A 25,039-nucleotide genomic window follows, 5' to 3' on the forward strand; every position below is an offset into this window, starting at 1 on the left:
AGTAACGTCAAAATAGGTAGAAAAAACCGAAAATTTCCAGAAAATAGTTCTAAAACTGGCAGAATAAATAACACCAATACCGGCAAAAGAAATAACTCTGAAATTGGGATAAAATAACATCGAAAGCGGCAAAGAATAAGATGAGTTTTTCTTGTCCATAGCTGTTCTGCATGGCGGACTATATGTGTAATACCAGTCTCGACAAAGTGGAAATTGCGATACCAGCCGTCGGCTACTCCCCACACAGTGTCACGAATCGCCTGTGATATCCACATTGTTTACACCTTCCTTCCTTAGAAATCACATCACCCGGCGCTGTGTTCGATGACCTCTTTCTACGTTGCCCGCTCACGTAATGACAGCAGCTGAGAAACTGGATTGCTTTGTGCAGGGATTACATTTCTAGTGACTGTCCTGCGACCTATGCTTAGACCAAAATATTAAATTTGCAACTGTAATGATGAGTCAAATGGCGCAATGTGAATGATGGGAAAAAACTATAAATCAATATCGAAGGCCCATTGTATAATTACGGTACATCCCTTATGTGGAGAATAGTTATCTGCAAAGACGGAAAGTTGATTTATGAAGTGCGATTGTAGAAAGTGAAGCCACTCCACCTTGCTATGTTCCACGCTTTATACCATGACACACAGTAAATGTCGCATAGAAGTCAAAGCTAGTTTTTTTTTTTATATTGCGTTTCAACTATACTATGCATTTCAAAGTCATTGTATCGAACGTGTAAGGGTAGTGCGTCACGTCATGGAGAATGACTGCTGTTAGAGACAAAATGTTCACTGACTGCTTGAAAGGAGCTAGGCTGAATCAGTTAAACTTGGCCATTCGCTTCTAAAATATCTTTCTCCGTGTAGAGACAATCGTTATTAAGGTTTCGTTGTTGAAGATCACTCTTTCAGTTTACTGCAGTAGGTGGTATGCAGCTCACGTGGTTTGTAGACCCAGCTAGTTCGACGAAATCTCGTCGTACAAGTGACAGCGAATGCTAAAGGACGACTAGCATCGCCGGCAAGCCAGCATTTTGTCTCCAACAAAAGTTGTTCCTTATGACGTATAGAATACAGTCAGTAGCTGTACCTAGTCCACATATTGAAACTTGTTGTTGTCGTTATGGGCTTCAGTAGAGAGACTGGTTTGATGCAGCTCTCCATGCTACTCTATCCTGTGCAAGCTTCTTCATCTCCCAGTACCTACTGCAACCTACATCCTTCTGAATCTGTTTAGTGTATTCATCTCTTGGTCTCCCTCAAGGATTTTTACCCTCCACGCTGCCCTCTGGTATTAAACTGGTGATCCCTTGATGCCTCAGAACATGTCCTACCAACCGATCCCTATTTCTAGTCAAGTTGTGCCACAAATTTCTCTTCTCTCCAATTCTGTTCGATACCTCCTCGGTAGTTATGTTATCTACTCATCTAATCTTCAGCATTCTTCTGTAGCACCACATTTCGAAAGCTTCTACTCTCTTCTTGTCCAAATAATTAATAGTCCACGTTTCACTTCCATACATGGCCACACTCCATACAAATACTTTCCGAAACGACTTCCTGACACTAAAAATCAATACTCGATGTTAACAAATTTATCTTCTTCAGAAATGCTTTTTATCCTCTCTACTTCGACCATCATCAGTTATTTTGCTCCCCAAATAGCAAAACTCGTTTACTATTTTAAGCGTCTCATTTCCTAATCTAATACCCTCAGCGTCACCCGATTTAATTCGACTACAGCCAGCCAGAGTGGCCGAGCGGTTCTAGGCGCTTCAGTCTGGAACCGCGCGACCGCTACGGTCGCAGGTTCGAATCCTGCCTCGGGCATGGATGTGTGTGATGTCCGTAAGTTAGTTAGGTTTAAGTAGTTCTAAGTTCTGGGGGACTGATGACCTCCGATGTTAAGTCCCATAGTGCTCAGAGCCATTTGAACCATTTTTGAACCAATTCGACTACATTCCATTATCCTCGTTTTTCTTTTGTTGATGTTCATCTTATATCTTCCTTCCAAGACATTGTCCATTCCGTTCAGCTGCTCTTCCAGGTCCTTTGCTGTCTCTGACAGAATTACAATGTCATCGGCGTACTTTTTGTTTCCTTTACTGTTTGCTCAATATACAGATTGAATATCATCGGGGAGAGGCTATACAACCCTGTCTCACTCCCTTCCCAACCACTGCTTCCCTTTCATGCCCTTCGACTCTTATAACTGCCATCTGGTTTCTGTACAAATTGTAAATAGCCTTTCACTCCCTGTATTTTACCCCTGCCACCTTCAAAATTTGAAAGAAAGTATTCCAGTCAACATTGTCAAAAGCTTTCTCTAAGTCTACAAATGCTAGAAACGTAGGTTTGCCTTTCCTTAAGATGTCGTAGGGTTAGTATTGCTTCGCGTGTTCCAACATTTTTACGGAATCAAAACTGATGTTTCTCGACGTCGGTTTCCGCCACTTTTTCCATTCGTCTGTAACGAATTCGTGTTAGTATTTTGCAGCCGTGGCTTATTAAGCTGATAGTTCGGTAATTTCCACATCTGTAAACACCTGCTTTCTTTGGGATTAGAATTATATTCTTCTTGAAGTCTGAGGGTATTTCGCCTGTCTCATACATCTCGCTCACAAGATGGTAGAGTTTTGTCAGGGCTGTCTCTCCCAAGGCTATCAGTAGTTCTAATGGAATGTTGTGTACCCCCCAGGGCCTTGTTTCGGCTTAGGTCTTTCAGTGCTCTGTCAAACTCTCCACGCAGTATCATATCTCCCATTTCATCTTCACCTACATCCTCTTCCATTTCCAATTATTGAAAAGCCAACTATCTCAGCACCACAGCCACAGGCGCCATGGCGACCTTGGGACCCGGGGACCCAGGGGGGGCGGGAAGGGGGGGGGGGGAATGAGATCGAGAGTATGGTCAACATGAATCATATCATAATATTGTCATATCATAATACTGTCCACAACCACATCACCCTTTTACAGACCCTCTATATACTCCTTCCACCTTTCTGCTTTCTTTTCTTTGCTTAGAACTGGGTTTCCATCTGAGCTCCTGATATTTCCTCGCCACTTCTGCGAAGAACGTCCTCATTTCTTACCTTATTAGTCAACCTAAGTATTGAAACTTAGGTTGACTAATAAGGTAAGAAATGAGGAGGTTCTCCGCAGAAGCGGCGAGGAAAGGAATATATGTAAAATACTGACAAATGGCTCTGAACACTATGGGACTTAACTTCTGAGGTCATCAGTCCATAGAACTTAGAACTACTTAAACCTAAGTAGCCTAAGGACATCACGCACACCCATGCCCGAGGCAGGATTCGAACCTGCGACCGTAGCAGTTGCGCGGTTCCAGACTGTAGCGCCTAGAACGGCTCGGCCACAGCGGCCGGCGTCAATCCGTGGCGGGCAGCATCAAACCAGTCAGAAGACTGATGAACCTAAAAAAATGCCTCCTAAAACAATGCTCTACAATTCCTTCATGCTGTAGGTTCCCCTGCTCTCCCCGCCTCCTCACTCTCTCACCCCCTCCCCCTCCCTCTCTTTCTCTCTCTCTCTCTCTCTCTCTCTCTCTCTCTCCTTTCCAGTCCATTGACACTGTGCTAGCGCGATGAGCTCTCCTCTGCTGTTGTTACGGCAGTGCTGGCGGTATCGCGTGGAGTAATCGCCAAGGCGTGGGAACAGCGTGGAGAACACTCGACTTATTACAGAAGCCGTTATGAGAAGGACCGCCCGTCTCTTCTTGTGTCGGATCGCGTAATGTCCGCAGCACGGCAATAATCTCGCCTTCTCACTGCTGCCGAGATTGCAACGGCGCAGATGTTATCCGCAAACAAACAGCTAACGAGTCGTCATCAGCGGGGCGAATGCGGTGTTGACTGCCGCGTTAAGGAGCTCGTTTCGGCAAATTTTACGAGTTCGTGGCGCGCACTGCGTCCGTTGGCCTCAGGAGACGAAAATGGCGTGCAAACAGCCGAGTCAAACCAATAGTCAGATAACTGAAGGGTACTGTTCTCTGTTCAACTTGTTACAACTTTAAGCTGACTTTATTGTAACTTATGCAGTGGAGCGTGCTCTACCAACTGAGCTACCCAAGCACGACTCACAACCCGTCCTCACAATTTTACTTCCGCCAGTACCTCGTCTCCTACATTCCTAGAGCAGTTGCCCGCGAAAGGCAAAGGTCCCGAGTTCGAGTCTCGGTCTGGCACACAGTTTTAATCTGCCAGGAAGTTTCATATCAGCGCACACTCCGCTGCAGAGTGAAAATCTCATTCTGGAATATGTCTCCTGATTTCTCTCATCTTCTCTTCTTAGGTTGGCGGCAGCAGAATCGTTCTGTAGTCAGCCGCAAATACCGGCTGTCTAAATTTTCTCAATAGCGTTTAACGTAATGAACGTCGGATTTTTCATTTCAGTTGACGATGCATCTCCGTGATGTCCTACTGATCAAACTTCCGCTGGATAGGTCAGGAGTCCACTACACGCAACAAGCGGCTACACGGGTAGCAGGGGTTGTGTGGCGTGGGCTGGGCGGTTTTGTAGGTTAGATGGCCTTGGGCAAGTACAGAAAGGGCAACAGCCTCAACGGGTGCGGGGCAAAGTCAGGACATGCGGGGACCAAGCAGCAATCGGTATTGTAATTGTCAACTGTCGAAGCTGCGTTGGTAAAGTACCGGAACTTCAAGCGCTGATAGAAAGCACCGAAGCTGAAATCGTTATAGGTACAGAAAGCTGGCTTAAGCCAGAGATAAATTCTGCCGAAATTTTTACAAGGGTACAGACGGTGTTTAGAAAGGATAGATTGCATGCAACCGGTGGTGGAGTGTTCGTCGCTGTTAGTAGTAGTTTATCCTGTAGTGAAGTAGAAGTGGATAGTTCCTGTGAATTATTATGGGTGGAGGTTACACTAAACAACCGAACTAGGTTAATAATTGGCTCCTTTTACCGACCTCCCGACTCAGCAGCATTAGTGGCAGAACAACTGAGAGAAAATTTGGAATACATTTCACATAAATTTTCTCAGCATGTTATAGTCTTAGGTGGAGATTTCAACTTACCAGATATAGACTGGGACACTCAGATGTTTAGTACGGGTGGTAGGGACAGAGCATCGAGTGACATTATACTGAGTGCACTATCCGAAAATTACCTCGAGCAATTAAACAGAGAACCGACTCGTGGAGATAACATCTTGGACCTACTGATAACAAACAGACCCGAACTTTTCGACTCTGTATGTACAGAACAGGGAATCAGTGATCATAAGGCCGTTGCAGCATCCCTGAATATGGAAGTTAATAGGAATATAAAAAAAGGGAGGAAGGTTTATCTGTTTAGCAAGAGTAATAGAAGGCAGATTTCAGACTACCTAACAGATCAAAACGAAAATTTCTGTTCCGACACTGACAATGTTGAGTGTTTATGGAAAAAGTTCAAGGCAATCGTAAAATGCGTTTTAGACAGGTACGTGCCGAGTAAAACTGTGAGGGACGGGAAAAACCCACCGTGGTACAACAACAAAGTTAGGAAACTACTGCAAAAGCAAAGAGAGCTCCACTCCAAGTTTAAACGCAGCCAAAACCTCTCAGACAAACAGAAGCTAAACGATGTCAAAGTTAGCGTAAGGAGGGCTATGCGTGAAGCGTTCATTGAATTCGAAAGTAAAATTCTATGTACCGACTTGACAGAAAATCCTAGGAAGTTCTGGTCTTACGTTAAATCAGTAAGTGGCTCGAAACAGCATTTCCAGACACTCCGGGATGATGATGGCATTGAAACAGAGGATGACACGCGTAAAGCTGAAATACTAAACACCTTTTTCCAAAGCTGTTTCACAGAGGAAGACCGCACTGCAGTTCCTTCTCTAAATCCTCGCACAAACGAAAAAATGGCTGACATCGAAATAAGTGTCCAAGGAATAGAAAAGCAACTGGAATCACGCAATAGAGGAAAGTCCACTGGACCTGACGGGATACCAATTCTATTCTAGACAGAGTACGGGAAAGAACTTGCCTCCCTTCTAACAGCCGTGTACCGCAAGTCTCTAGAGGAACGGAGGGTTCCAAATGATTGGAAAAGAGCACAGGTAGTCCCAGTCTTCAAGAAGGGTCGTCGAGCAGATGCGCAAAACTATAGACCTATATCTCTGACGTCGATCTGTTGTAGAATTTTAGAACATGTTTTTTGCTCGAGCATCATGTCGTTTTTGGAAACCCAGAATCTAGTATGTAGGAATCAACATGGATTCCGGAAACAGCGATCGTGTGAGACCCAACTCGCTTTATTTGTTCATGAGACCCAGAAAATATTAGATACAGGCTCCCAGGTAGATGCTATTTTTCTTGACTTCCGGAAGGCGTTCGATACAGTTCCGCACTGTCGCCTGATAAACAAAGTAAGAGCCTACGGAATATCAGACCAGCTGTGTGGCTGGATTGAAGAGTTTTTAGCAAACAGAACACAGCATGTTGTTATCAATGGAGAGACGTCTACATACGTTAAAGTAATCTCTGGCGTGCCACAGGGGAGTGTTATGGGACCATTGCTTTTCACAATATATATAAATGACCTAGTAGATAGTGTCGGAAGTTCCATGCGGCTTTTCGCGGATGGTGCTGTAGTATACAGAGAAGTTGCTGCATTAGAAAATTGTAGCGAAATGCAGGAAGATCTGCAGCGGATAGGCACTTGGTGCAGGGAGTAGCAACTGACCCTTAACATAGACAAATGTAATGTATTGCGAATACATAGAAAGAAGGATCCTTTATTGTATGATTATATGATAGCGGAACAAACACTGGTAGCAGTTACTTCTGTAAAATATCTGGGAGTATGCGTGCGGAACGATTTGAAGTGGAATGATCATATAAAATTAATTGTTGGTAAGGTGGGTACCAGGTTGAGATTCATTGGGAGAGTGCTTAGAAAATGTAGTCCATCAACAAAGGAGGTGGCTTACAAAACACTCGTTCGACCTATACTTGAGTATTGCTCATCAGTGTGGGATCCGTACCAGATCGGTTTGACGGAGGAGATAGAGAAGATCCAAAGAAGAGCGGCGCGTTTCGTCACAGGGTTATTTGGTAACCGTGATAGCGTTACGAAGATGTTTAATAAACTCAAGTGGCAGACTCTGCAAGAGAGGCGCTCTGCATCGCGGTGTAGCTTGCTCGCCAGGTTTCGAGAGGGTGCGTTTCTGGATGAGGTATCGAATATATTGCTTCCCCCTACTTATACCTCCCGAGGAGATCACGAATGTAAAATTAGAGAGATTAGAGCGCGCACGGAGGCCTTCAGACAGTCGTTCTTCCCGCGAACCATACGCGACTGGAACAGGAAAGGGAGGTAATGACAGTGGCACGTAAAGTGCCCTCCGCCACACACCGTTGGGTGGCTTGCGGAGTATAAATGTAGATGTAGACCAGAAAGAAATAGTGCCGCAAAGTTTTAAACTTCTTCGATGTCTTCCTCTATTCCGAGCTGGCGGGGATTCCAAACACTCGAGCAGTTCTCGAGAATAGGTCGCTCTAGTAGTCTGTACGCGGTCTGCTTTACAGATGAAGTACACACAGCTATAATTTCCACAATAAATATAAATTCGCCCTCAACCGACCTTACGTGTTCGTTGTATTTAATGTCGCTTTGCAATCTTACGCCTAAATATTTAGACCGAAGCGACTGTGTCAACCAGCACAGCCGGCCGTTTTGGCCGAGCGGTTCTAGGCGCTACAGTCTTGAACCGCGCGACCGCTACGGTCGCAGGTTCGAATCCTGCCTCGGGCATGGATGTGTGTGATGTCCATAGGTTAGTTAGGTTTAAGTAGTTCTAAGTTCTAGGGGACTGATGACCACAGCAGTTAAGTCCCATAGTGCTCAGAGCCATTTGAGCCGTTTTTTGAACCAGCACATGACTAATACTGTATTCAACCATTCAAGATTATTTTTGGTAGAGATACGCATTTTGCACATTTAGAGCTAGGCACCATCGATCACACCAAATAGAAATTCTGTCTAAGTTACCCAGAATCCTTCTGTAGTCACACAAAGACGAGACATTGGCGTATACTAAAGCGTCGCAGCAATAACAGATCGAGATTTAAAACATGGCTGAAACAGCAATGTGTGATTCTTCACGATAAATGATGACAGCCAAAACGATGATGTCTTAACTACTGACGACGCCTTTGGTAAGATTGTTTTATTAATCTCCATTGCAGGATGTAATTTTAGATATTTTACTTCTGATGAAGGTATATTTATACAGGGTGTTACAAAAAGGTACGGCCAAACTTTCAGGAAACATTCCTCACACACAAATAAAGAAAAGATGTTATGTGGACATGTGTCCGGAAACGCTTAATTTCCATGTTAGAGCTCATTTTAGTTTCTTCCACCTACGCTCGATGGAGCACGTTATCATGATTTCATACGGGATACTCTACCTGTGCTGCTAGAACATGTGCCTTTACAAGTACGACACAACATGTGGTTCATGCACGATGGAGCTCCTGCACATTTCAGTCGAAGTGTTCGTACGCTTCTCAACAACAGATTCGGTGAACGATGAATTGGTAGAGGCGGACCAATTCGATGCCCTCCACGCTCTCCTGACCTCAACCCTCTTGACTTTCATTTATGGGGGCATTTGTAAGCTCTTGTCTACGCAACCCCGGTACCAAATGTAGAGACTCTTCGTGCTCGTTTTGTGGACGGCTGTGATACAATACGCCATTCTCCAGGGCTGCATCAGCGCATCTGGGATTCCATGCGACGGAGGGTGGATGCATGTATCCTCGCTAACGGAGGACATTTTGAACATTTCCTGTAACAAAGTGTTTGCAGTTACGATGGTACGTCCTGTTGCTGTGTGTTTCCATTCCATGATTAATGTGAAGAGAAGTAATAAAATGAGCTCTAACATGGAAAGTAAGCGTTTCCGGACGCATGTCCACATAACATATTTTCTTTCTTTGTGCGCGAGGAACGTTTCCTGAAAGTTTGGCCGTACCTTTTTGTAACACCCTGTATATACTGAAGCATTGGTCAAGAATTTTAATAAATCTTTATCCGGCAACTGTTTTGGCTGTCATCATTTATCGTGAAGAATCACAGATTGCTGCGTCAGATTAATTTTGTGTATAGAGAAGAGCGGTCCTATCATACTTTCCTGCGGCACTCCTGACCATACCCTCGTGCCTCACGATCACTATCCGTCCAGTACGACATACTGCGTTCTTTTGTCTAAAATGTCTTTAAGACACGTTCGTATCGGAGAACCGATTCGGTATGTCCGGACTTTGGGTAGGAGCTTGCAGTGTGCCTCGCCCCTCTCCCCGACTTGTCATTGCGAGGAAAGTGGAGTGGTGTGCGACAGCTGGTACCGTGCAGCCAGAAGCAGCGGGCCGGCGCCCAAATAGGTCAACGGGCCGGCCATTGGGTGAGCCCAGGCCCCTACTGTGTAGTCTGGCTGTGGCAGGGCGGCCGTGACTCAGCGCCTGGCCCGGACAGGCCGGCTGGCTGCACCGCTGCCCGCTGCGGCGACGTCGTGCCGGGGTTCACCCACTGGCCGAGTCCTGGGATCGAGCCCAGTCGGCCGCGCGCGCAGTCTCCTACTGCCACAGCCGCGCCGGCGAACGGGCACACCCCGTCTCTCGTGAGGTGGGACAATTCGAAATGTGATACGTTCGGACAGGTTGCGTTGGGCACTTAATGACATCCTCCATACATTAGTCGCACGATTTGTATCGTAGTAGTCCTTTCACAGGCTACACGCTGAGGTGATGAAAGTCATGAGACACCTCCAAATATCGGGTCGGAATGCCCGGCGTATTGCAGCAAGTCGACGTGCTATGTACTCAACAAATCGTCAGATGATGATGATGATGTTTGGTTTGTGGGGCGCTCAACTGCGCGATTATCAGCGCCCGAACAACCTTTGCTCAGTCCAGCCTCGCCACTTTCACGAATGATGATGAAAACACAAACATCCAGTCATCTCCAGGCAGGTGAAAATCCCTGACCCCGCCGGGAATCGAACCCGGGACCCCGTGCTCGGGAAGCGAGAACGCGACCGCGAGACCACGAGCTGCGGAAATCGTCGTAAGTCCCCTGCAGATATACTGAACCATGCTGTCTCTATAGCCGTCCATAATTGCGAGTCGCCGGTGCAGCATTTTCTCCACGAACTGGTCTCTCGATTAGGTCCCATGGATGTCCGATGGGATTCACGTCGGCTGATCTGGGTGGACCAGTCATTGTCACGAAATGTCCAGAATGTTGTTCAAACTAGTTGTTTGCGTTTGACGAATGGGCCGATGGAGCTTTCTCACCCATAAAAATTCCAAGATCGTTTGGGGTCAAGTAGCCGAACATAACAATTTTCAGTGAATTATTGGTTCAGTTGGATCAGAGGATCCAATCCATTCCATGTAAACACAGCCCATACTATTATCGAGCTACCACCTGCTTGCTGAAAACTTGGATCCATCGCTTCGTGCGGTCTAGGCCATACTCGAACCCTGCGATTTTTACCAACGCAGGGATTCAAACCCGGATCTCTTGCTCATTAGGCAGATGCTCTGTCCACCACGCTACCGTGGTGTAATGGCTTTCACAGCTGCATGTGCTACCCTAGCATGCTTCCTTCAATTAAAATTCCCATTCACACCTCAGCCCACCTCTCATTCCTCCTACAGTCGAACAGCGTTGCAGAGACGTTACAACTGCATTGGAATAGCACCGCAGCATCGGACGAAACGGGGGATCCCGTCTGAAACTCAGGCATAGGTGCTTTAATCAAATGAAACTATATGGTTCCAGAGATCTTTTCAAATCTGAAACATCTATGACGCGCATGTGCAGACCGATTGAAATGGGAGGCGTCACAGGGTAAGCCATGCAGTTGTGCACTTTCACTGCGTCAGGGTGGAGTAGTTGTTAGCTCATTTGCCCGGTGAGCAGGAAACCGGGTAGGAGTCCCGACCTTGGTATAAATTTTCATTCGTCGTTTGAGTCATAGGTGTCTGAGATTTCGAAAGGTCTCTGGAACCATATAGTGTCATTTGACTGATCATTCCTCGTGCGTCGCTGTTTTGTGCACACAAATAAAGAATTCCAGTGTTATTTTGATATTTACACGTTGTGTAGTTCCTTATGGCGTTAAGTATAGCGCTGTAAAACGATCCATTACACGCCAGCGTGGAAAACACAGCACTTCCATGCTCCTCTTTTAACGACTAGTCTACAACATTTCAGCACCAAGAATGAGAAGTTATGACACTTTCCGTATGGCAAACGTCGATGTTTCGTGGTGGTGATGGGGGGTGCAGAGCCTACACCGGTAGGCACTGTTTCTCATATTTGCCCTGCCTTGAGCCGACCAGCATTCTTCTCTTTGTGTATGGCAAAATGCATTCATGAGAAGGTATTTATTGCTATAGTATGTTTTCATTTATTTTGATATTATAAAAGAAACTATCAGCCTCGATTGCGGCAATTAAACCAACCTTTACCTAGGTTTCAGCCCAAGTAATTGAGCCTTCTTCAGAAGATATACCTGAACCTATAATTCGTCTAAGAGGGCATGGTCTAGAAATAAAACTAAAAATGCCTGAATAGGTGTAGTCACATTTTAAAAAATGCGATACATAGTTACTGAGTCACCACCAAGACTTGACTGAAGCTCCGGCGAGCGCCTCGTCTCCATGACGCCGTGCGGTGGGCCTCGGGAGCTCACGTGAAACTCGAGGCTGATAGTTTCTTATATATTAGATTATCGCGTTTACTGACTGTGCTGCAATGTTGAAAGTACAAAAGTATTTTGATATTGTTTACGTCCTCGTCATCTCGTGTGTGCTGTTGTTGATTGACAGCTGGTCAACTTCACGTGGCATTACTTTCTACGTAATGAGCCACTTGCCGCTTACAGCGGCATTTGTAGTCTGGACGCCTTCCAAGTTGGGTAATCAGTGGAACAGCGGACCTCCTTAATTATGTGTAGACACCTGCTGCCTTCTTCCTTGAACTTTACCAACCGTTCCCGATGCGTCTACGTCTTCATGCAGGTAGCGAGCTGGAAAGCACGTTCGCATGTGGAAGAATCCATCATCGCTTTATTTTGTAGAATCTGCAATCTCCGCAAGTTTATCTCTGTTGCATTGCCACATGCCTCGCGTCCATGATGCATTACCGGCCTGATGTACAAGTGGTAGGAATAGAGTTGTAATTAACAGCTCAAGCAAAGTTACGTAATTCACTTACAGTTTGTTTAGAGGTGCATGTCTTCAGTCCTGGTACACACTGAACCCCCTGTACACGGTACTACAGTACGCCAGTACGCCAGCTCATTAAGTGGAGACTTTTTTTGTTGTGGTTTTAGGGCGCAAAACTGCTATGGTCATTAGCGTCCGATCTGTGGCTTAGGAAAAGGTAAAAAACCCAAATTGGAAATCAGCAGCAATGGGAGCGAAACTCAAAAAGTGGGGAAACTAAAAAACAGAAGGAAAGCTTATAAAACCACTATAGAAGGTATAGAAGGGGGGGGGGGGAGGGGTTTGTTTGTCCCCAAAAAGAGCTTCAAATGACGTCATCTTACTGACAGTAATAAACTCGAGAACGCGATCAGCTGAGCGCGTGTCATCTGCTAAAATAGAAGATATATGAGGCGACAACTGTAGACAGGCGCGTAACGGAGTAAAACGGGGGCACTCAAGTAAAAGGTGTCTTACCGTCCACAGTTGAGAGCAGTGGGGACAAAGCAGGGGAGGATCGCCACTTAGAAGATGTCGATGGCTAGAAAGACAGTGCCCTATCCGGAGTGAAGTTAAAATTACCTCCTCCCGACGACGAGTTCGGGAGGAAGAGGTCCAAGCACAGGGAAGAGGTTTCTCGCAATTTATTATCGGGAAGTGTAGACCAATATGCATGCCATAAAAGAACAACAGGACGACATAAAACGCTCTGTAGATCGGCGAAGGGAACCATGCGAACAGCGGGCTGAAGAAGAGAAAAAAAAATGTTCAAATGTGTGTGAAATCTTATGGGGCTTAACTGCTAAGGTCACCAGTCCCTAAGCTTACACACTACTTAACCTAAATTATCCTAAGGACAAACACACACACACCCATGCCCGAGGGAGGACTCGAACCTCCGCCAGGATCAGCCGCACAGTCCATGAGTGCAGCGCCTCAGACCCCTCGACTAATCCCGCACGGTTGGACTGCAGCCTTGTCCGCTGTATCGGCCGCCTTTTTCCACGCATATCTACGTGTCCTGGTATCCAGAGGAACGCCACAGAGCCGGCCGGTGTGGCCGTGCGGTTCTAGGCGCTACAGTCTGGAACCGCGCGACCGCTACGGTCGCAGGTTCGAATCCTGCCTCGGGCATGGATGTGTGTGATGTCCTTAGGTTAGTTAGGTTTAAGTAGTTCTAAGTTCTAGGGGACTGATGACCTCAAAGTTAAGTCCCATAGTGCTCAGAGCCATTTGAACCATTGAACGCCACAGAGACCCCCCCCCCCCCCCCCAAGTGGAGCAAGTGGAGGCGGTCCCGAAATCTGTGAACCGTGGAGACCGAGGAGAGAGCTGAGCGAATCTGACCAGATAACATACTGTACCCGCCGATGGCGACGGATGTATTGGGCAGCCTGGAGAACAGCGTGAAGCTCCGCAGTAAAAACCGAATATTGGTCGGGAAGCCGAAATCGATTAGGGGTGTCGCCAACAATAGAGGCACTCCCAACACCAAATGATGTTTTTGAGCCGTCAGTGTAAATAAACGTGGCATTCTTCATTTGTGCGCATAGAGCAGCAGATGCCCGGCGATAAACAAGAGAAGGGGTACCATCCTTCGGAAGCTGACAAAGGTTTCGGAGCAGGCAGGTCCGGTGGCGGAGCCAAGGCGGTGCTGTACCCCAAGTTGTCAAGAAAGTTTTAGGAACGTGGAAGGAAAGAGAACGTGGCAGTTGACGTAAGCGGACTCCCGGTGGTAGTAGAGAGGAAGGGCGGCCTGCATACCCTAAATCCAAGGAGACTGTGTGCGACATTTTAGCGGCGTGCTGCGATACTGTGGAGAGGGGGTTCGGTGTATACCAGCTGCCCCTGCGGGAGTGGAGTAGGCTGAACCCGTATTTTACTGGTATCGCATAGATACAGTTGTGCGAATATAACAGTCCTAAGAGTCATTGCTTCTTGCCAGCATCACTTATGTGCTGTTGGCACATGAGTTTCGAGTCCAAGATGACTTCATCTCGCCGTCCACTGGATCGGTTCGCCAACTACCTGTACTGACTGCGTAAATGGTCGTCAGCGTTTTGTGTAAATCATATCTTGGCTGTTGTAGCGCTGAAGCCACACCCCAGTGCAGTGGTGGTCGTCATCTCTTTTTATTTTAGCACATCGAACGAATTCGCAATTGCGAATAAGGACTACCATCAGCTGTAGAATGGAATGACGACAGTGAAAATTTGTGCCGGACCGGGACTCGAACCCGGATTTCCGGCTTATCGCGAGAGGTCGTCTTATCATTCGGCTATCCGTGCACGACTCACGGCCAGACCCAAACTTCCATATGTCGTCAACCATCAGTCTACGACCTGTACTCGTACATCCATTATGTATATTTCCATGCAAGTCAGACGTTGTACTTGAAAGTCGCTCGCCCGGTATTGGCAGATAAATTCGATATTGCATGCCTGTGTTATTCTGATTACGGTGCAAAGTTCCTTTGGACATGCATGCATGGATGTGCGAGTACAGGTTGTAGACGCGTGGTTGACGACATATGGAAGTTTGGGGTCTGGCCGTAAGTCGTGCACGGATAGCCGAATGGTAGGGCGACCGATCGCGATAAGCGGGAAATCTGGGTTCGAGTCCCGGGCCGGCACAAATTTTCTCTGTCGTCATTGCATTATACAGCGGATGGTAGTCTTTCTTCGCAACTGCGAATTCATTTGATGTGTTTTCAGTAACGGCTGTCATCGCCGCAGTGGCTGTTCTTTTGGACGTGCTTGCATGTCCAAAGGAACTTTGGATCGTAATCAGCTTAATACAGGCACTGCAATATCGTTTATTTATTTATTTATTTTTTTGAATCGTCAATTTTCTCACTGGTTTTTCTGCTTTGCTTTGTATTGCAACAGCTTCAGTTTAGTTTCATATTCCCTGCTACAAATAAGTACCACATTTGAAGATGACCTTACCGGCCGGAGTCGTTCTAGGCGCTACAGTCTGGAACCGCGCGACCGCTACGGTCGCAGTTTCGAATCCTGCCTCGGGCATGGATGTGTGTGATGTCCTTAGGTTAGTTAGGTTTAAGTAGTTCTAAGTTCTAGGGGACTGATAACCTCACATGTTAAGTCCCATAGTGCTCAGAGCGATTTTGAAGATGACCGTCTATACAATGCGGTCTCACGAACCCATGTTACTTCCGTCTTAAAATTTGTACTAGAGTAGTTGACCGGTATGAGTCGCGCACACCCGTGAGTTGCCAGTAATGGAAGGCGAACAATAAAATCGAAAGAGCCTTGATCGCATACAACCATTTATTACACTGATGACCGGTTCCAGGCCGGCCGGAGTGGCCGAGCGGTTCTAGGCGCTGCAGTCTGGAACCGCGCGACCACTACGGTCGCAGGTTCGAATCCTGCCTCGGGCATGGATGTGTGTGATGTCCTTAGGTTAGTTAGGTTTAACAAGTTCTTAGTTGTAGGGGACTGATGACCTCAGCTGTTAAGTCCCATAGTGCTCAGAGCCATTTGAACCATTTGACCGGTTCCAGTCTATTTGCAGACCATCTTTAGACCATTCGCCAATGGTGGCGGGCAGATGTGGTGAACGGAGCAAGTACTGTCTGTTGAAAGACGAACGTCAACTGCGTCTTTCAACGGACGATAGCTGCTCCGTCCACCACCTCCTCCTGCCACCATTGGCGAATGGTCTAAAGATGGCCTGCAAATAGACTAGAACCGGTCATCAGTGTAATAAATGGTTTCATGCTATTAAGACTGTTTTAATTTTTAGCTTTAAAATTTTGCGCTCAGGTCCTTTTTATTCCAGTATTATTTACAAAAAAAACATAAACAATGGAACATTGCCTCCGTCGCATCCTCTAACCCACAGTTCCCACCCTGCTTAGTCGTCTGCTCCTAACGTAAGTGGCTAACTTTACTTAGTTCATGGTCGAATTCACCAACATGTCGAGTGTTGAAGTATGAAGAGCTTGGTATGCTTCTTGAGGTCCGTAGTGTACGGTTGTGAACATGTTTCTGATGAAGAAGACTGTGTCATCTGCGTAGATTGCTCCAATGATGAGTAGTCTTCGAGAAGTTGCATGAATAAACAGAATGCAACACTGGCCCAAGCACTGAACCCTGTGGGACGCCAGCCCGGATCTGCAGTATGTGGTCTCTGACGCTCTCACTACGAAAGCCCTGTTCCGACCCGTGACCGAGCCTTCCCCGGAAGACGCTGCATCATTAGGCGCGCCTCCTGTCCGTCACAGTTATATTTACTGCCCAAGGACAGAGGATGTGCTAGCGGTCGGCTCTGATGAAGCGCTCACTCCCTCATCCTCGCTCACTTGTCGGCACTCAAGGCGAGAGAGCGGAACTGGCGTTCGCCATTTACCTGTCCTGCCGTCGTTATGCAAACGCAACTGTCCCTTTCTCTCTTTATCATTGAAAATTTACAGTTCTAATGACACTGGGAGCCTGTTCTTCAACGTATCGGTATATCAGAAGATAAGTGAACTATCAACTGAATGAGTTAAGATTCGCTGAAAGGAAAGTAGATAGTAGGGATGAAGTCAAGGAAGATGCAATGGCACGAAATAAAATCGGTGTTAACCATTCAGGAATGCTGAACCTGCTGTCTGATGAATAAGCCACGAGTAAATATTTGTAACAGAGTTAGAGTCAGATTTACTGAAATGAAGTCACTGCAGATGTAATGTCAGCGCGAACCGATCAGAAGTGCAGAACCCGCATTATAATGAGTATATCGTACCCAATGATAATTTTTGCGTGCAAAACGCATTGTTCGACTCTTCGCAAATTTTTTTAAATATCACTGTAAATTCATTTCGTTGGCAGTTCAACATTTCTGATCTGTTTGGTCTGATATCATTTCATGATACAGCATCTTCACTGATTTCATCTCCCTTAAACCATTCTTTTCAATTTAGTGCACTTAATCGATTTCACATACAGGGTGTAAACTGTAACTGTTTGGAACGTACCGCAGTGGTATCGAACTTGAAGTCTATTAAGCCGGGAGACCAGATTCGCCTAAAAAAGCCACCTAATCTACAGTGCAAGCGCGCCGTATGAGATTTTTAATGTTCTCTCTCCCTTGTATGCCACCTACTTCCGTAATGATTTGTAAGTTAATCTTTCCTGAGAGGGTAATAAAGGAAAAAAAAGACTTTTGAACCCGTTGTTCAAAAACTAATTACGTTTCCATTTCGATCTAAAAGCTTCACTCTTACCAACACAGTAGTATCATAGTAAGAAGGCCATAGAAACGATTTAATGGTTAACTTTACGCTATTAAAAAATCACGAAATTGTGAGGTAAAATTTACAAAAATATCAATTTTACAATTTTAAGTGCGCAACTAAACCGATGGCGTTAGACGGCTAGAGGATTTTCCAAAATCTCGCGCTGTAGCTTAAGTGAATTCTGTAGCTCAATTTGAGACTTATTTACCTAATTTTGGCTTTGGGCAGTGAAGACCATATAGCCAACAGTAGTTACAATAACACGATATTAACATCATTGCAATTTCCATAGTAGAACAATAAAAGGAGTCCAATGTACAAACGTAAGTTCTAAACGGAAAATAAAAACAGTAAAAGACGGATATGAGGCAGCCTGCAATAGCTACAATAGTGCCAAGTTTACATTAGTGCAGTTATCACAACAGAACAATAACAGCCGGCCGAAGTGGCCGTGCGGTTAAAGGCGCTGCAGTCTGGAACCGCAAGACCGCTACGGTCGCAGGTTCGAATCCTGCCTCGGGCATGGGTGTGTGTGATGTCCTTAGGTTAGTTAGGTTTAACTAGTTCTAAGTTCTAGGGGACTAATGACCTCAGCATTTGAGTCCCATAGTGCTCAGAGCCATTTTTTTAGAACAATAACAACAGTCTGAAGTACAAAGATGAGTTCGTTATATACATTAAAACACAGAAAATAACGACCCAGAGTTCGAAACAGGCCTGTTTAAGAGGATAATGACACTCACAGCAACTTGAAAGCTGTACGACGGCGTCGTTATCAAATATAAGTTCTTAATGCAATGTAAAAAGACAGACAGATCTCCCAACTTTCGAACCGAGATGCTTCCATGGGAGGACATGATCCACACAACCCATAGGTGATCAAAGCTGGACACATGCGACTTTCAAATAGTTCGCGAGTAAATAATACTTACATATATCAAACCGGTTAAATGGAGCATTTACCATTCTAGGGAGGGGGTAGCCCCTCGCGACCAGTTTTCTATACAAGACCGCCTGTGCGACAGAGTACTTGGTACACGCCGGTATGACGCGGTTCAAAACCGCCACCGCCGTTGTAACCTGATCACAGTGTCCAGAGACGATGGTTTTCAACCGGTGTAGGTGAATAGGTTCGCACCTGTGTCCCAGATTCGTACGGAGAGAGAGGCCATACAACCAAGCGTCTCTTCTCGGCCATGGTTCACCCCACTGCACCTTAGTACACGTCACGTGATCTCTACTAAGCTACAGCGAGGTGAACCATGGCCGAGAAGAGACACTTGGTTGTGTGGCCGCTAGGTGACCACCTTTATAATGCTGGGATATATGCCATTCACAAGCAGCTTTCTTGACTCAACTTGAAATCCTTATATCGGGGTGGTGTTGGGCGGAACTGTCCTTTCGTAATACTTCTCTTAGGAAGCCGGTGAGAAGTTTCATTGTGGAGAATGCCTCGATGCCCTTTTATCCAAAGTAAGCGGACGAAAGTACCCAATCTGCACGCGTCTGTTATGATTTCCAAAACATATCTGTTAGTGTCTTTATCAAACGCTGGAAGTTGTAGCTTCAGCAGCACACTCTGGAAGTGCGTGAGGGTCAGTACGAGCCAGAAAGTGTGTGTGCCATAATAAGCAGCCTCCCTCGTGGCCAGTAACTCGGCGATTCAGGCGACAGTGCAAACATTTGGCGTGTGTCGCTAGATGGGCTGAAGAAGTCGTATCCCGCACAGCCTCACTTTTAAGGCCATCCGTATAGAGACAGCCATAGTGGGACCATTTTAGGGGAAGGAAGTGCTCCTGTTTGTGATTAATGTTCGTCCCCGTTCTAAAATCGAAGGCAAGTACGACAGTGGGGCTGGGGTGAAGAAAGTATCAAAAAATGGTTCAGATGGCTCTGAGCACTATGGGACTTAACTTCTGAGGTCATTCAGTCGCCTAGAACTTAGAACTACTTAAACCTCACTAACCTAAGGACATCACACACATCCATGCCCGAGGCAGGATTCGAACCTGCGACCGTAGCGCGGTCGCGCGGTTCCAGACTGTAGCGCCTAGAACCGCTCGGCCAATCAGGCCGGCAAGAAAGTATCAAACGGAGAGCGAAAGCAAGGGACCTCAGAGCCTTTTATGGCTAACGGTAAAGAGTGACGCCATTTCTCATAACTGCGAATGAGTAATTCGTCCTTCATGAGGTTCTGTGCATCCAGCCTTGACCAATTAGAGGTTGTTCCCCGGCTTGATAGACCAGAAGTGACCTCTATGAAATTTTTCGTTTCAACTTGCCCTCCAGAACTGTGGTACGTTGTAAACAGTTATCTTTCACACCCTGTATTTGACATATGGGTATGAAATCAGTTAAGATGCTATTCATGAAATGATATCGGTGTAAGCGTGTTCTAACAGCTGAGTGGTTGAGGCTACTGCTCGCAAAGAGCAGGAAATCCGGATTTCAGTCCCGGTATGGAAGAAATTTTCGTTAGTCACAACATATTAACTACAGTGAAAAACTCGTGCTTGGTAAGGACAGTGAGTCGAAATTGCAAGTGTATTTGTTTTAGGTTGTAAGAGACTTTAATTATGTCCATTTATATAAAATAGAATTTCGTACAGCCCGGGTCACAAATTGTGGGAAGCCCCCTTGTAAATAAGCGGCAGCCGAAGCTAGGAACATATGCGCCTAAAGTCTGGTCTCCGACAGGATTATGAGAGACAACCTGCACCTGAAACGGCACGCTTCTGCGGACACTGATACATTACTGGCCATTAAAAATGCTACACCACGAAGATGAAGTGCTACAGACGCGAAAGTTAACCGACAAGAAGAAGATGCTGTGCTATGCAAATGATTAGCTTTTCACAGCATTCACACAAGGTTGGCGCCGGTGGAGACACCTACAACGTGCTGACACGAGGGAAGTTTCCAATCGATTTCTCATACACAAACAGCAGTTGACCGGCGTTTCCTGGTGAAACGTTGTTGTGATGCCTCGTGTAAGGAGGAGAAATGCATACCATCACGTTTCCGACTTTGATAAAGGTCGGATTGTAGCCTATCGCGATTGCAGTTTATCGTATCGCGACATTGCGGCTCGCGTTGGTTGAGATCCAATGACTGTTAGGAGAATATGGAATCGGTGGGTTCAGGAGGGTAATACGGAACACCGTGCTGGATACCAATGGCCTCGTATCACTAGCAGTCGAGATGACAGGCATCTTATCTGCATGGCTGTAACGGATCGTGCAGCCACGTCTCGCTCCCTGAGTCAACAGATGGGGACGTTTGCAAGACAACAACCATCTGGACGAAGTTAGACGACGTTTGCAGCAGCATGACCTATCAGCTACGGTTACCCTTGACGCTGCATCACAGAAAGGAGTGCTTGCGATGGGGTACTCAACGACGAACCTGGGTGCACGGATGGCAAAACGTCATTTTTTCGGATGAATCCAGATTCTGTTTACAGCATCATGATGGTCGCATCCGTGTTTGGTGACATCGCGTTGAACGCACATTGGAAGCGTGTATTCGTCATCGCCATACTGGCGTATCACCTGGCGTGATGGTATGGGGTGCCATAGGTTACACGTCTCGGTCACCTCTTGTTCGCATTGACGGCACTTTGAACAGTGGACGTTACATTTCAGATGTGTTATGACCTGTGGCACTACCCTTCATTCGATCCCTGCGAAACCCTGCATTTCAGCAGGATAATGCACGACCGCATGTTGCAGGTCCTGTACGGGCCTTTCTGGATACAGAAAATGTTCGACTGCTGCCCTGGGCAGCACATTCTCCAGGTCTCTCACCAATTGAAAACGTCTGGTCAATGTTGGCCGAGCAACTGGCTCGTCACAATGCGCCAGTCACTACTCTTGCTGAACTGTGGTATCTTGTTGAAGCTGCACGGGCAGCTGTAACTGTACACGCCATCCAAGCTCTATTTGACTCAGTGCCCAGGCGTATCAAGACCGTTATTACGGCCAGAGGTGTTTGTTCTGGGTACTGATTGCTTAGGATCTATGCACCCAAATTGCATCAAAATGTAATCAAATGTCAGTTCTAGTATAATATATTTGTCCAATGAATACGCGTTTGTCATCTGCGTTTCTTCTTCGGTGTAGCAATTTTAATGGCCAGTAGTGTATACTGTACGCTATTAATTTCAGCACTTTCTATACACTTTGTAAACCTGCAACGTAAATTATATGTCCTGTGTATAATTAAAATGGCAGAGAGCTGATCTTCTGTTAAGCTGCTGGTTACGAGAGGTTGCCCTGTTGGGAGCGCGTTCCGTTCACTTTCGTAATGCCGATAACGAGAGACAGGCTCGAGAGCGCGAGACAACACGTTTATCGACGGCAGGAAATTGTAACGGATTTCTTATATACAGTATATTTATTACTTTTTTTGTGGGGAGCGAATACTCCTTGCGATGTTGTCGCCAGTGGTCGGCGGAAGGTGCACGTGCCCGTCGACCTGGGACCGGACCGCAGCGACGCACGGATGCACGCCAAGACCGTAGGATCCTACGCAGTGCCGTAGGGGACCGCACCGCCACTTCCCAGCAAATTAGGGACACTGTTGCTCCTGGGGTATCGGCGAGGACCATTCGCAACCGTCTCCATGAAGCTGGGCTACGGTCCCGCACACCGTTAGGCCGTCTTCCGCTCACGCCCCAACATCGTGCAGCCCGCCTCCAGTGGTGTCGCGACAGGCGTGAATGGAGGGACGAATGGAGACGTGTCGTCTTCAGCGATGAGAGTCGCTTCTGCCTTGGTGCCAATGATGGTCGTATGCGTGTTTGGTGCCGTGCAGGTGAGCGCCAGAATCAGGACTGCATACGACCGAGGCACACAGGGCCAACACCCGTCATCATGGTGTGGGGAGCGATCTCCTACATTGGCCGTACACCACTGGTGATCGTCGAGGGGACACTGAATAGTGCACGGTACATCCAAACCGTCATCGAACCCATCGTTCTACCATTCCTAGACTGGCAAGGGAACTTGCTGTTCCAACAGGACAATGCACGTCCGCATGTATCCCGTGCCACCCAACGTGCTCTAGAAGGTGTAAGTCAACTACCCTGGCCAGCAAGATCTCCGGATCTGTCCCCCATTGAGCATGTTTGGGACTGGATGAAGCGTCGTCTCACGCGGTCTGCACGTCCAGCACGAACGCTGGTCCAACTGAGGCGCCAGGTGGAAATGGCATGGCAAGCCGTTCCACAGGACTACATCCAGCATCTCTACGATCGTCTCCATGGGAGAATAGCAGCCTGCATTGCTGCGAAAGGTGGATATACACTGTACTAGTGCCGACATTGTGCATGCTCTGTTGCCTGTTTCTATGTGCCTGTGGTTCTGTCAGTGTGATCATGTGATGTATCTGACCCCAGGAATGTGTCAATAAAGTTTCCCCTTCCTGGGACAATGAATTCACGGTGTTCTTATTTCAATTTCCAGGAGTGTATTTTAAAATTTCATTTCAACAGTCTTTCTCGCAACAGACGTTAATTTTGATTTGCAACCGGTTTCAGTCTATAATTTAGACTATCTTCAGGCTACAGTCACCATGATGGCCGCTGGTGGCGGTGGAAGGAGTAAGATCCGTAAGAACATGGTCGACAACTGCACGGCGCAAGTAAAGATTTTTCTCGTGCAGCTGATGGCTCTTTTTATCTTTTGTTGAGGTATCGGGGAATAACTTCTATGATGCTAGAAGGAGCAGTGGAAGGTAGAAACCGTAACTTAAGACAGAGATTGGACATATTTTCTCCTCGCCTTTACCCCGTACCATCACGCGATCGGCATGTTAATGTTTGCATTTGGCAGTGTTAGTCTCATAGTGTGGCTTGTTGCCCTTCCTGTAGCAACACCTTCCCCCCGGGGCGGAAATTATGTTGCCCATCGGTTTGTGTCTAGTGTTATTCCATTTCAAAGTGTGCGAATGTTTACCAAATGTTTTCGAATCGTGTAACTGACGCGGGACGCGGGTACCAGCCCGGTGTTCACCTAACTGAATGTGGGAAATCGCTTAAAACTCACATTCAGGCTAACCAGCACAGTATCTCTCGTCGTTATTCCGCCAGGCCGATTCAATCCGGTGCCGGCGCCTCCCCGAATCGCGGAAGCGGAGCGTTAGCGCTCGCGACCTTACGGGTTGGTCAGGACAATGATTGGAATGTCTCCAACTAGTACCTCATAACGTTGGGCGCAAGTGCTGCCCTGAGGTGGGGAGGTTGACACACGAAAAGACTTTGTGCCGGACCGCATCAAACAATTCAGGAGCTGATTTCGTAAGCTTCCGCAGCGTAATAAGTCTTGAAAGTCTCTTCGAATTTGCTGCCGGATCATAAAATCAAGATTCAGTATTTCGGCGATCCAACTGCTTGCCATTGTAATATTTCTGGCTTTGCAACCATCATAGTCGGCTACAAGAAGCTCTTTTTGGTGCAATTGGCAAGGCAGCAGTGGCAAGATGACGTAATCTGGTGTGAGGTACCGATGACAGATGGTTTGTCCGGTACCGGTATCGTGGGAAAGACCGCCTAAAATGTGGTCCTTCTGCGTTATTGGCTGTTGCGTTCGGAAGTTGCGCGCCAAAATGACAATCTTCCGTTATTAATATTTGAAAAATTTAACAGCGTATTTACTTGAATTTCACATTGAAGCATCTCTGAATAGCGGGCCAGCATTCCATCATTTCACAAGTATAAATAACCAACAGAATCCAGAATGAGATTTTCACTCTGCAGAGGAGTGTGCGCTGATATGAAACTTCCTGGCAGATTAAAACTGTGTGCCGGGCCGAGACTTGAACTCGGGATCTTTGCCTTTCGCGGGCAAGTGCTCTACCGTCTGATGCTGGAGTGGCCGTGCGGTTCTAGGCGCTGCAGTCTGGAGCCGAGCGACCGCTACGGTCGCAGGTTCGAATCCTGCCTCGGGCATGGATGTGTGTGATGTCCTTAGGTTAGTTAGGTTTAATTAGTTCTAAGTTCTAGGCGACTGATGACCTCAGAAGTTAAGTCGCATAGTGCTCAGAGCCATTTGAACCATTTCTACCGTCTGAGCTACGCAAATACGACTCACGCCCCGTCCTCGCAGCTTTACTTCCGCCAGTACCTCGTCTCCTACTTTCCAAAGTTTCAAACCAGGACAATAATGAACAGCTGCAAAACGAAAAGGTAGACGAAGCGCTTCAGTAATCTTCGGATAGCGTCTAACCTGGATGGCGGGCGAAGTTGTTCGGCTGTAAGATCAGAGCTCGTTCGGCATTCTCGGAGGACGGACATGTTGGCCGCCGCGGTATCAGTTAAGACTTAGCAATGTCCAGTGTGTAAATCACAGCTGGTTTGGCAGTGTTTAAGGACAGATGTGTCTGCCGCGGTCGGTGTTAGTGAAGACTTTATTAGCAATGTATGTTTATATGGACGTATAGTTGAGAACAGTATAATTATAACTGCACAAATACGCGGTTGATTAATTTGTTGGAGAATAAAAATCATTTGTAACTCTAAAAAGCCTTAATTGTGCAGC

This window comes from Schistocerca serialis, chromosome 12, assembly GCF_023864345.2.
Source record: "Schistocerca serialis cubense isolate TAMUIC-IGC-003099 chromosome 12, iqSchSeri2.2, whole genome shotgun sequence".
Taxonomy (NCBI): Eukaryota; Metazoa; Arthropoda; class Insecta; order Orthoptera; family Acrididae; genus Schistocerca; species Schistocerca serialis.